Below are 13818 nucleotides of genomic sequence, written 5' to 3'. Positions count from 1 at the left end.
AAAATGAAAGAAAGGGGGGGGGGGATAGGCATAGAAAGCAATCATGTATACCAGAGACAATGGGAGGAGGGTTGGACAGGGCAGAGGGTTAGAGATAGGGAATCAAGGATGGAAAAAAAAAACACAAAATATACAAGACATAAATGAAAAATTGTTTGTTGATAACACATATGTTGATGTGCTTGATTGAGCCAACAGACAGTGTATTTTGGATGAAAAATTCATTTTGTGTACTGTAATGATGTATAGCATATTAATGTTAAAAAAGAAATATAAATTAATAAAATAAAAAAAGAGAAAAAAAAAAAAGAAGAAAACAGAGGCTATCCTTGGGGAATGATGTATAGCATATTAATGTTAAAAAAGAAATATAAATTAATAAAATAAAAAAAGAGAAAAAAAAAAGAAGAAAACATAGGCTATCTTTGGGGACCAGCAGGTGGCGTGGTTGTTAAGACATTGGTCATTCCCACAGGCCTACCATGGTTCAAGTCCCGGACCTGTTGACTTGCTTTCTCACTTTCCCTCTGTGTGTGTGTTTCTCTCTGGTGAAATTAAAATAAATGAAAGAATAAATAAAATTGAATAAATAATTCTTTAAAAAAGAGAGAGAGAGAGACTGGTCCAAGGTCACCCAGCTGTCTAGACTCAAGAGTGCCCGTAGGATCTGATTTCCTGTTCATTATCCTTGACTCTTACTCTTCAACAACCTATACAATAATAGTTCACATTTCATAGTGCTTCGTCAACTTCAAATCATTGTTACCCAGATTGTTTTCTCAGCTAGTGATGAGGGTAATACTAATATCACAACTAGCACTTACTGATTACTTATGACCAACTAGTCACTAAGTGCTTTTACATGATTGTATTTATCCTCATGAGCGTCCTAGACTAGGATACTATTATTTCACTCTCTTCCAGGTCAGCAACCCATACGCTTAAGGAGATTAAGAAACTTGCCCAAGGCCACACAGCTAGGAAGGGTGCAGTTGAGAATCATCCTAACGGCCTGGTGCCAGAACCCCTATAACAGTATCCGGCCGCCTACAGCTCTTTCCTCAAAACACCCTCGGAGCAGACAAAGAAGGTATTGTATAATACATTTTAAAGCCACACTTGCTTGTAGTTTCAGGTTTAATTTTATAGGAATTTTACAGTTGTTTGAGCCTAGAAAATACATGACTTCCCAGAAGGAAAGAATATAGAGAAAGCAGCTCCCCAGGAATGCTTGCAGTTAAGGGATGAGAGCAGGAAGAGAAACTAACAGATAATTAGGAGTTACTACCCTATTCTCTACAGCCATCGCTTGAAAGTGCATTGATTTCATTTAAATTTCAAGTATAATATGCAAGATTAAAACTGTGATTATGTTAAGTAGTTTTCTCACACACATACACCCAAAAAATACGATTTTAACGAAATAACACACTGACTGCGTTGCCTGGTTACCAGTCGCCACTTTAACAGGTACCAGCAGGCATTTGGGCTAAATTCCTGGCACCTGGATGGGCCAATTTGGAAGCTGGGGTTACCTGGGCAGTGGCTTCTATGGTCACCAAATTACCAACCAGTGTTTGTTGCTGGGAACTATTTTTCATTTTGAACCATCATTATAAAACCAGTTAACAAATTCCCAAGCATTCTGGCAATCTTTCCAGTTCCCACTTCCCCCAGAGAGAACAAATTCTTCCCTTCCATATGTCCCCCAACAGAACTCTGTACAAACCTGCACCAGCTCACTCATCTCACTGTTCAGGTGGTATTTATCTACTGCTATCTTCCCAAAGCCAGGCTATGAGCTTTGTGGGTGCTTCTGATAGCACAGTGAAAAGGTTTTGGACTTTGGAATCAGACATATCTATGCTCAATTCCTGGCTTTGCTATTATACTTTCTCACTGAGATCTTGGGAAAGTTATTTAACTTCTCTGAGCTCCTGTTGCCTCATCTGTAAATAGGACAATAATGTAAGTGATGACCATGAGACTTAAACGAGGTCAGCAAGAATATGGCAGCACTTCTTAAATAGCAGCTCTTATTATGAGGTCCCTGCACTGAGCCTCTCCCTGTCCGGTGGAGCGAGGCGCACACAAACAGGCACCTTCAATACCTGAGATGTGTTCTGTGTTGACTGCAAAGGAGACTATGGGAGTAAACAGCATCATTTCAGGAAAGCTTTGCAGAAGCCTGAAGAATAAGCCAGCCGAAGGGCACAGCTAATGTGTTCCAGGTGAAGGACTGCGTGTGGGTGAACATTCAAGCAACAGCAAGTGGCCAATTATGGTTCAAATTAGGGTTTGAGCTATAGAATAGTGAGAGGTGAGCTAGTGTAGAAAGAGGTTTAAGGTCAGCCAGTGGCATGGTGCTTATGGTGGCTGGAGCCCATATGGTCAGCTTCCTGGTTCAAGTTCTGTCAGCTTGAAAAACAAACTGGGTGCACATGTGTGGGCCCCCAAAATTCTAAGAGGAAGATGAAGAAGAGATTGTGGGCTGGCCATCCCCCCTACATGGGATGCTTTCTTAGTTTCCTTCTTTCTCTCTCTCTGGCTAGAGCATGGGCCATATAGCAAAATTTAAAAAGAAAAAAATAGCATACTTTTTAAAAATAATGATTTTATTATTATTATTTTTAATTTGACCAGCGAGTGATAGAAAGAGAGAGAAAGGGAAAGTGAGAAAGCAAGCTGTGAGATCCAGGACTCGAACCACAGTTGGCCATGTGGGAGTCCAGCACCTTGACAACCATGCCACCTGCCAGTCTCAAAAGCATAGGTTTTGAGGTCAGCTTGTTAGGGAATCCAGCATCATCACTTTCAAGTCACATATCCTCAACCAAGTAAGTCTCAGTTTCCCTGCTTATAAAATGACTGTGATTAAATGAAATAATACATATAAACTGCTTGGAACAAAACAACTATAATAAAAATGTTAGTGGTACTTCTTTTTTTAAGGTTATTTATTTATTTCTTCCATGAGCAAGGGAGAGAGAGAGATAGAATCCCCAAGAGGTTCTTGATGCCACAATCCACTCTCAGCCAAACCTGGATCATGGCTACATGTGTGCCCGGTATGCTCAGGGAGGTCCCCAGACCAAACTGGAAACTTTCCCCTATGGAATTGCCTCACAGAGCACTGCATTTTGTCACTGCACTACCATCTGGCCACCAGCATTCTTCATCTCTAGTTAGGTAGAATAAGCTTGGTGGTCGGCCCTACTGTACATTCCATTTTTTACTGAATCAATGAAAGGACAAATGGAGAATTTATTCACTTAATACATGCTTATTAGACACCATGCTTGTGCCAATGACTGGGGATACCACAGTGAAGGAAATAGACAAAAATCTTGGCCCTCCTAGGACCTGCAGTTCATGAACAGAGTTGGAAAAGGGGGACCAAAGGTGTCCTTGAGGGAGCAGTCTACTTCATGGTCCCTGTGGCTTCATGGTTCTCCGATGAAAAGCTAATAAAGTGACAAAGCAGAGTTCCCAAGAGGTGAGTCCCACTGCATAACAAGGAGGAGGCTCTTATCCTCTCCCTAATCGCTTCTCACTTATCAACCTCCAGCTTCCTGTTGTGGTCCAGAGAACTGGTGAGTTGTGTTGTTTGGCAGGAAGAGGTGTCAAGGAGGGCTCAAGTCATTCTTGGGCTCTAAGGTCTAAAGTAAGGACAAGAGGAAATAGGAAAGCACACACACAAAAGGCTATGGACTAGGAGATTTGCCTGTCTCCGTGGCCAAGCTATAAGTGAGCTCAAATACCTCACCACGATGCATGGAGCTTTTATCTCAATAGCAGGATAATCACTCTTCACATGTGCGTGTCTCTTTACAGAAAGGGTTCACCAAAGGGATCACATTTAATCCTCGGAAGGACTCTGTGAGGTGGGCATTAGCCTCATTTAATCCCATCTCTCTCTGTCCGTTAACTCCTCCCTCTCTGCAACCTTCCTCCCTGTGGCTTTCAAGTATGACCATGTCCAAACTGCAGCCATAAACAAAACAACAGAAACCTTCACTTCTTTTTTTTTTTTTTTTTGAAGAGGTTTTCGCTATAGGGCGCGTGCGCTCGCCAGACAGACAGAGAGAGACATAGAGACAGAAAGCGAGAAATCACCCCCCAGGGGGGATGGTCATGCCGCAATCCCTTCTCCTCCATTCTCTTCTCAGGATCTTGGGCACGCACTCACACACGCCCGGCGTGAGTTTCAAGCCACCGGGTCCGGGACGCGAACCGCGTTCCACTACGTGGGAGTCCAGCAACATAGTCATTACGCTAACTGCTGGTTCCCCAGAAACCTTCACTTCTTACCCCTCGCTGCACCCAATCATCTCCTCTCTACAGCCAAGTCCACTAAACATTAAGAATGTGCCTGTTAGCTGTGTCGTTTCTCTCCCATCCCCTCCTCAAACTATGATTGGCCTCCAAATGCCACTGAAATTGTCCTTGCTAAGTCACCAGTGACCTCCCATTTGCCCAGTCCACAGGATGCTTGTCAGCCCCTATTGGCCTCTCGTAACATTTGAAGCCATCCTCTGCTCATGCTCCCCTACTTCCCAGCCCACTCCTTCTTGGCCTTGGCCTCAGATACTTCTCTGCCACCCCATAATGTTGTCAGCCAGGATCCTCCCCATAACACACACACCTTTCTATATATATTTTCTTCTTTTTTTATTACCAGAGGGCATGTAAACCCTCCAGAGACAGAGACAGAGAAAGAGAGAAAGCACTCAATGCGACATGGTCACACTACAATGCTCTTTCCTTCATCTCTCCATCCTGCAAGGATTTTGGAGTGCATGCACACACACTGCATGTCTTCCAAGCTGCCAGGTCAGGACTTAAACCACACTCAGCCATTTGGGATCTAGCCTTCTATTCAGAGTGCTTAACTACGATACCATAGGGCCAGCACTCACTCTCTCTCTCTCTCTCTCTCTCTCTCTCACTTTCTCTCTCTCTCTCTCGTTCTCTCTCTCCTTTCTTCCTCTGTCTAGTGAGCTCTCTATTTTCCTCCAAAATCTTGCTCAGACTTCTGATTTGTGAAACCTTCCCTAACCATAGTCTGACCATCTCTCACCTCCTCACTCCTAGCCCCCTCCTCAGAAGCAGGCACGATCCCCTTCCTCTTGCTTCCACAGCATCAGTCAAATACTACCACGTGGTGCCGTGACTTGTTCTCTTCCCCAGAAGACGATGAAAAACTTCAGGGTGGAAACAAGAACATCACTATTTTTGCGTCTTCCGTGCCCGGCCCAGTTCTTGGCACATGGCAGACACTGAGACATGTTCGCCCAATTCTTGAGTCAAACAGGTAGCAAATGGAAGAGGCAGGGTCTAAGCCCTAGTTGTCTTTTTTTTTTTTTTAAGAATGTATTTCTTTCTTTCATGGACAATAGAGATAGGCAGCACCCTCAACAAGATCTTGACACCACAATTCATCCACAGCCCACCCCGCTCAGGATCATGGGAATATGCATGCCGGATGTACCCAGGGGGTCTCTAATAGGGACCCAGAGCATTCTCATGTGAGTCAGCCTCACCGAGTGCCTTGTTTTACAGCTGTACCACCGTCCAGCCCCGAAACCCTAGTTTTCTGACTTTAAAGTATATAATCTTTCTATCTTAGCATTGAAAAGAGCAAGTGTGTTCCTCAATCCCAGCAAATTTCATAAATCAAGGACCAAGGTGGTGAGAAGGATTTCCTTTTCCCCACAAACATTGCCCCAGCTACCAGGTGTGGAAGAATTGTTTAATATTTGTGGCCTTCCTTTTGCATATTCCAGGATGAGAGAAGAAAAGAAAAGGGAAAAAAAAAAAAAAAGACCTACCTCCCATCTTTTCCTCCCAGTGGACAGTCACCACCCTCACTTCCTTCTAAGGAGGAGGCCGGAAGCCTATCCTGGCTCTTGTGACTCTGATTTGCCTCAGGTTTCCTCACAGAGGAGAGGGGTAGGGAGTGATTTCCTAAGACGCTGTGTGACTGGGCCAGTCCTGAATGATCTTGACCATTCTGAACTTACACTGCTGACGAACCTATTGTGAAGTGGTCACTGGTACACCTGGAAGGAAAGAAACCTTGCCTTCACCAGGAATAAACAAGCTTTCCAGGGAGAGGCTCTGAATCAAACAATGTGTGCATCTGCCAATTACAAGCTCAAGTTCCACCCAAATACACACAATCAAAGGCTTTACCAAGGCCATCATTACAAGCATAGGGCCCTCCTGCTGTTTGGGCAACATTTTAGTGCAGCAGTGAAGCAAGAGAAATGCCAGGAACACAGCGAGGTAAGGCAGACCCACTCGGCAGTGCCTTTTTTCCACCCGATGACTCACGTCACCTTGTCATTTATAATGCTGCAGCCTGGGAGGGGGAGAAGGAAATGAAGAGGAAAAGAGTGGGCTGTGTGGTGCATGTAATTTGTTTCACCATTGCAGACGGCTCTTTAATGAGCTTTCTCATTAAGGGCTCTGGGAGTCTATGCTTAAAAGTTTTCCGGACAAGCAAACAAGGAGGACTGAAATCAGACAGCATCAGCCCAGTGCGCACTGGTTTGTTTGAAAGTAAAGGGGGTGGAGACTTTTTTTTTTTTTAATGGGAGAGTAGAGATTTGATAACTCTTCTGTCCAAGAAAATTTGAAAAGTAACAACATGGCTTTAGCCAACCTGCATGAAAGCATTCATCGACTATCAGAATGTTAGAGTATGTCTGTACTAGCCCTTCCCTATTTAAGCAGTTCCCATGGAGAGAAGTAACTGTCCTTTGCTATGCCAGCCTGAGTTCATGTTTCCTGTAGGACACTCATTGCACTGCCTCAGAAAGAATGTCCCCTCTCAGTTCTGACCCCTGTGGAACAAACACTCAGTTCCGCTTCATCCTTTTGCATATTTCCAGGACTCAACACAGTGTCCAGACGCACAAGAGACACTCAATAGAATTTTGTCCTGCAACTGAATTCATAAGCGAACTGGACGTGAGTACCAGACTGCACGTCATGTACATTATCACCTCGCAAGGGTCAACAAACATTTTAACGTGCTAACACCCTCTAAGTAAAGCAATAGCCTTCACTTAAAATTATCCTGAGGGAGGCAGAAAAGTACTGATGGGAATTCAGAGTTGCAGAAATTGTCCATTGGGTTTCTGAGTATGAAACAGCCTTTTCTACAAAACAAAAAAGGGTGCTATTGTTGCTTTATTATCTTTCCAGTATTTGTTTAACAGAATATAACTGCAGAGGCATGCAAGAGAATCCTAGCCATTGCCTATGCTTGACCCAGTTGTCCAAAGCTCGCTGTGAGTCCAGGGACTTCCCGAGGTGATGAACTTGCACAGTCTGACACATGTTGGCTGTGGAATGTGTGCTCAGTGGAGACCAGGTACCTCCCACCACACTGCCAGGAAGGACACAGGAGGGGATAGGCTGCCCTCCGTTATCATTCTACTAGACTGCAGATAGACTTCCAGAGAGGTGACACAAACTTCCCTAAACGTCTGCTCAGTGGTCCAACCCTTTATTTGCTGCTGAATACACTTGTGTCCTGGACCGTACTTCATTCCAGAGCTCTAGGCCATCTGTGTCTGTCTCTCTCGTTTTCACTCCAGTCCACACTTGAGCAGTCAGCAAGGACTCGGACGTGTGCTCAGATTACATATCTGGAAAGTTTTTTTCTGATGAGCTTCACCTGGTCATCTGTGGACTGTGTGCAACAGATCCCTGAATGTGCTGATTGAAAGACTTGATCCCCCAGCTGGCCTGGCATCCTGGAAAAGGACCTCTGGCATCTACAGCTCTATCAGGCTCCACAGATGATTCTGCTTCTTGCTGAAGTACAAGAGCTTCTGGCCATGGCTTCTGACCCACTGGAACCATGGAGCACTAGAGGGCACCCTGGAACAACATTCCTCCCAGGCTGCTGGCTTCCTGCTGCCAAGGGACCAGGGCTGTGGTGCCCACATAGTTCTAGGCTACAGCTTCCAAGCCCATCCTAGAACCACAGCTTCCTGCAGGAAACGTAGTCCAGTTGCCACATCACCAAATATATCTGGTGTGCATTTCCACAATGGCACTCTGATAAACTCAACTTTTAAAACCTAATTAGGCTTTAAATCATCCTATGTTTCCTCATTAAACCCTTACAATTTGTGTACCGCAACAACTTTAGATATTGAAAGGGTTGATTAAAAAAGACAGTCTTCCTATTGTCCAGGAAAATGTGGGCACAGTGAGACAAAGCTATTAAATCATATTTAGATAATTATAATTAATTATAATGTGTAAGTTAATTGTCAAAATAAAAGTAACTAGTAAATCTGACACAGACAGTTCCAGTAGATACACAAAGAGCTGCGAGAGTGGTCCCTGAGTTGATGGGGTAACCCTCAGCCAGGATTGCTAAGAAGCCATCAAGAAAAAGGTGGAATGATTAATGGCCTGGGATAAAGTGAAAGGACAAGAGAGGTCGGGCAGCCCGATTATAACACATGTCTTCCTAAGTCAGGGCCCTTCCTGTGTCCCAGCAGGTTCTTACTGAAATGAATATGGCAACTACAAACCTGGGCAGTAGTACTGGGCCTCCCATTGTCATGTTGGCACAATGTCCATTTACCCAGCAAATGCTTGCCAAGCATTGCCATGTGCCAGGCACTGGCCAAGTACGGGAATACAGATGGATAGCACGAGGACCTCAGAGCTGCCCTTGGGTTTTACCATTCAGTAGGAATGAGAGACTAGCAAATACTTGCAAAGCAGTATGTTAAGTGATAGGTAAAGTAGGAGGTTGCAGCTCTCATTGGAGAGAAATCTAACCCACAGCTTGGGTGGTGTAGGAATGCTTTCCCAGGGGTAGAAGTGTCCAGTGTAAGCACTTAAAAGATGAATTGGGGGGAAGGAGGAACCAGCAGTTAGCGTAATGGCTGTGTCGCTGGACTCCCATGTAGTAGACCACGGTTCGCGTCCCGGACCCGGTGGCTTAAAACCCAAGTGGGGCACGTGTGCATGCGTGCCCAAGATCCCTAGAGGAGAATGGAGGAGAAGGGATTGTGGCGTGGCCATCCCCTCTGGGGGGTGATTTCTTGCTTTCTGTCTCTCTGTTTCTCTCTGTCTGTCTGGCGAGTGCACACGCCCTATAGTGAAAAACCTCTCAAAAAATAAATAAATAAAATTTAAAAAATAAATAAATAAAAAAGATGAATTAGGGGGGTTGGCAGGTGACATGGTGGTTGAGGGCACTGGATTCCCACATGGCCGACCCTTGTTCGAGTCTTGGACCTGGTGACTTGCTTTCTCACTTTCCCTTTCTCACTCTCTTTCTGTCTTTCTCTGGTCAAATTAAATAATAATAATAACAAATCAAATTAAATAAAGAAAGAATTGTTTTGTTTTGTTTTTTTTAAAAAAAGATGACTTAGGAGCAGAAAGATGAAAACCATGTTTGAAGCCTGGGAGGAAAGGAAGTAGAGCATATCTGAGTGCTATACTTTGTATACCCCCATCCCCCACTCATGTGTTGGACTGTTGTCATGGGATCAAGAGGATAGAAACTTGATCCTATTTTGGTGTCAAAAGATGGGACTTCGGAGTCAAGATTAGAGATTGGGTAGTTCAGGGGGGCATGATTGAGTCCCAGTAGGTTTATAAGGAAAGGAAATGAGGCAGACAGAGGTCACATGTATACAGACCACACTTTGCTCCTCTCAGAGTTCTACTCTACACCATTTTGTGTTGCCTCTGAACTTTCCAGCCAGCAGAATCATGAGTCAGCTAAAACTCTACTTTTATAAATTACCGTCTTGGGTATTTCTACTAGCACATGATAGTAGACTAAGACACCGAGGAACTGAAATAAATGCAATATAGCTGGCTCACTGCTAGGGAGTGGTAAACAATGTTAGGGGTAGAGCCTAGGCCAGGTTCTGCTTTATAAATCCTACTGAGGATGTCAATACATAATTCTCAGGACACTAGGGAAGAGTTAAGAGCAGAAGTGGCAGAGATGTGGTGATCAGACCAGCACTTAGAAGGACCTGCTTGTTCCAGGGGCAGTGCTATCTTGGAGTATTAATAAACAAGCAAAGCCATAGGAATCAGTCTCTCCCTTTGATGGGGCCTTTCCAGCTTCCTTCCTCTAGCCCCATTCAGCAGCTTCCCTTAAAAGCTTTTTCAGAATGAGGTCTCATTTTATTTATTTATTTTTGACAGGTTTTTGCTATAGGCCGCATGCACTCACCAGAAAGACAAAGACAGAAAGTGAGAAATCACCCCCCCACACACAGGGGGAATGGTCATGCTGCAATCCCTTCTCCTCCATTCTCCTCTCAGGATCTTGGGCATGCATGCACACATGCCCGATGTGAGTTTAAGCCACTGGGTCCGGGACTTGAGCGGCAGTCGACTACACGGGAGACCATTGACATAGCCATTACGCTAACTGCTCGTTTCTGAGGTCTCATTTCAAGACCTGCCTCACATACTGGAGAGCAGAAGAGGCAGGGACAGCCTTAAAAACATGACTGTCTGGGAACCAGCAGTTAGTGTAATGGCTATGTCTCTGGACTCCCACGTAGTCAACCGCGGTTCGCTTCCCGGACCTGGGAACTCACGCCGGGCGCGTGTGCGTGCGTGCCCAAGATCCCAGGAGGAGAATGGAGGAGAAGGGATTGCAACGTGACCATCTCCCCTGGGGGGTGATTTCTCGCTTTCTGTCTCTATGTCTCTGTCTGTCTGGCGAGCGAACGTGCCCTATAGCGAAAACCTCTCAAAAAAAAAAAAAATGACTGTCTAAGGTGGCCTTCCCTGCACAGTATACTCACTTCTCAGTATAGACGGAGGCAGAGCCTCACTGGATTCAGAGGAAGAGTAGTATTTTCCCAGGTTGGACACCCTTGGCACTTGGCTATTGTTTAAAAGCAATACAGCAGGGAAACAACTTACAGATTGATGCACAAAATGTATGTGAAATATACAAAGAGCCGCTATATCCACCTGGGCAACTGCTGTTTTATTACTCTTATTATTGACTTATGGCTTTCACTTGGCCCACACATCCAACTGTAAAGTTGTAATCAGGTCTCCCATCCTTATCTACATGGTAGCCAAGAAGCAGGTGATAGCAGTAAACATTAATGACCAGAAGAAGCATAGTATGAATGCAACTGTTTAACCTTTTGATTTAATTAAAGTCTGGTTCCATGCTTGCTTACCTAGAGAATAATTAGAAAAGGGCTTTTTTCTTTTTTTTCTAAACCGACTCTACCCTCAGGCCTGTCCTAAAGCAAACTGCTCTATGCTACTATCTTCACTTCCTAAAATCAAGCCCTATAGGCAGGCCTGAACTGTAACCTAGAGTTTAAGAGAGTTGGATCCCACATGGTGAACTGCAGTTCAAATCCTGGCCTGGCAACTTAAAAAAACATACTAGACGGGGCCGGCAAGTGGCATGGTAGTTAAAGGCTCTGGATTCCCACATGGCTGACCACGGTTCAAGTCTCGGAACTGGTGGCTTGCTTTCTCACTTCCTCTCTCTCTCTCTGTCTCTCTCTGATCAAATTGTAAAATAATAATGATAATAATAATAAACAAAGTTAAATAATTCTTTACAAAAAAAACATACTAGACACATGTATGCACATGCCCAAGATCTTTACAGAATAGAGAAATAGAGGAGAAGGGATTGTGGTATGGCCATGCTCCATGAGGGATACTTCCTCCCTCTCCCTCTCTCTTTTTCTGTCTCTTTTTCTCTCTCTGGCAAGTGCATGCACCCTCTGGCAATTAAAATAATTGTTTTTTAAAAGGAAACTGTACAGAGAATGGGACTTAGAGGAATGCAGGTTTCTTAGTTACAGCTTCTGTGACTAGGAGGCCTCACACCCAGTTTCCTTTCCTTCGGAGTAAGGAAGAGTCTGTGTGTAGGGCCTGGAGCCTCTGGGCACAAAAATAGAATATTTCAGTGCTTGATTGTCCTTTCCTGACAGCGAACTTACTCAGGAAAAGGCACTTAAATAAGATTTTTTTCCCCTCTGTGTTTTAAAAAACACATTTGATGGGTGGAACAAGAAGTCCTGAGAGAAGACTTTTAAGCCTCATCTTCTTTTTTTATTATTTTTTTTAAGTTTACTTAGTTATCTCTTCCATGAGCAAGAGACAAAGAGTAAGAGACAGAGAGAGGGCACCCCCAACAGGGTTTTGATGTCATGATCCACCCCAGTCTCAGCCAGCTCTGGATCATGAGTACATGCATGCTCAGGGCACTCAGGGAAGTCTCCAGACTTGAATCAGAAATCTTCCACTGTGGAACTGCCTCACAGCATGTCATGTTTCACCACTGCAAGACAAGCACCCTCCATAGAGCCTCACGCCGCAGTCCTCCCACCCAGCCTTCCCAGCCAGCCAGGGTCATGGGCTGGGAACCAAACCATCCTGTGGTCTTCCACGTGCAGCCTGCCTACCTTGAGCAGTAAATTACTGCTGCGCCAGCAAGCTAGCTAGCCCTGTCATCTTTGTTCCCCAGACTCAGGTGAAGCAGTCCTTTGACCCCTTCATTGTTTTTTGGCTGGCACTGGCCTTCTCTGCACTTCTGTCCACCTCAGCCTGTCCCTGACTCCTTTACACGCCCCCCTCCGAGTCCTAAAAGCACCGCCATCTCTTCGATTGTTGGGCTCGTAACTGAGACTTCCCACACAGTGATATGAAGAGACATATGATTCAAGCATCCCATTCCAGAAATATTATTAGTCTCAGGAAAAAATAGGGGCCTGCTCTATGTCTGTCACCTGAAATAAACTCCCTGTTCCTTCCCCACTGCTTCCCAGATGCCTGATTCTAAAGATTATTCAAGCTTATTTTGCCACCCCCGAGGTTTCTAACCCCAGCCTGGGACTGAGAGAGAGGGAGGAGCAGAGGGGCCCTCTGAAGTTGACCCCTCAGGGTACAAGAAGCACGTACTTGTCACATGGAGGAAAAATGTGCAGGCCCTAACCTCTGAGACTCCCTAGAGAATCCAGTGTGTGTCTCTCTGCAGAGCTCAGAACAGCCTGTATGTTCTCCTCTCCCTGTTGTGTGCCTGGCGCTTCCCCAGTGAGATATCTCCTGTAAAAGCTCTTCCTGTGAGGGGTGGGGAGCTTTTGTTCTCTGGGAAATATGGGGCGGCTAATTAAGAGCGGTGTCCTGAGAGGGGGAAGGCCAGGGCTCTCAGAGATCTGATATTTCCACAAGGCTGAGTGTTGCTGGACTGCTGGGTTGTTCCTGAGCTCTCTGCCCTGCTGGTGGCCATTTTAGGGGAGATTGTGAAAAACTCAATAAGATAAAAAGAGATAGGTGTAGTGAACTCTCTCTCTCTCTCTCTGTTCTTTTTTAGCATTTGCTCTGCAATCAGTTGGATTTCTCTTACTCACTTCAGAGAAGGACCCTCACAACATTTTGCTTTTTGACCTGTTAGAGGCTGGAAGTCACAGGACTATCTCACCGCATTTCCCACCAAATAACAGAAAGGTACATGGCTAAAGTAAAATTTTTAGCAACTGCTGTGAGTTAGCTGCTGGTTGTCAATGTAGAAGTACTGAGTCATCAGAAAAGTCATAATGCATTTTTGCATAGAAAAAAATTACATCATGACTTTTCCAACAACTCAATACGTTACTTCTTGATTTGAAAAATAGGAGTAGCATACGGTAAGGCTTGCGAAGGATATAGCACCACAAACATCTTTAAAATGTCATATATGCTACAATTGTTCCCAGAGTAGCAAACCCAGGTAGGAGCAAAATTTGCTGAGGCATCATTCTGTAAGGACTTACTTGGTTTGCTCTTTCTGGA

The sequence above is a fragment of the Tupaia chinensis genome, unplaced genomic scaffold, assembly GCF_000334495.1.
Source record: "Tupaia chinensis unplaced genomic scaffold, TupChi_1.0 Scaffold143876_1, whole genome shotgun sequence".
Lineage (NCBI taxonomy): Eukaryota > Metazoa > Chordata > Mammalia > Scandentia > Tupaiidae > Tupaia > Tupaia belangeri.
The sequence above is the reverse complement of the archived record's forward strand: the minus strand, read 5'-3'. Positions refer to the sequence as shown.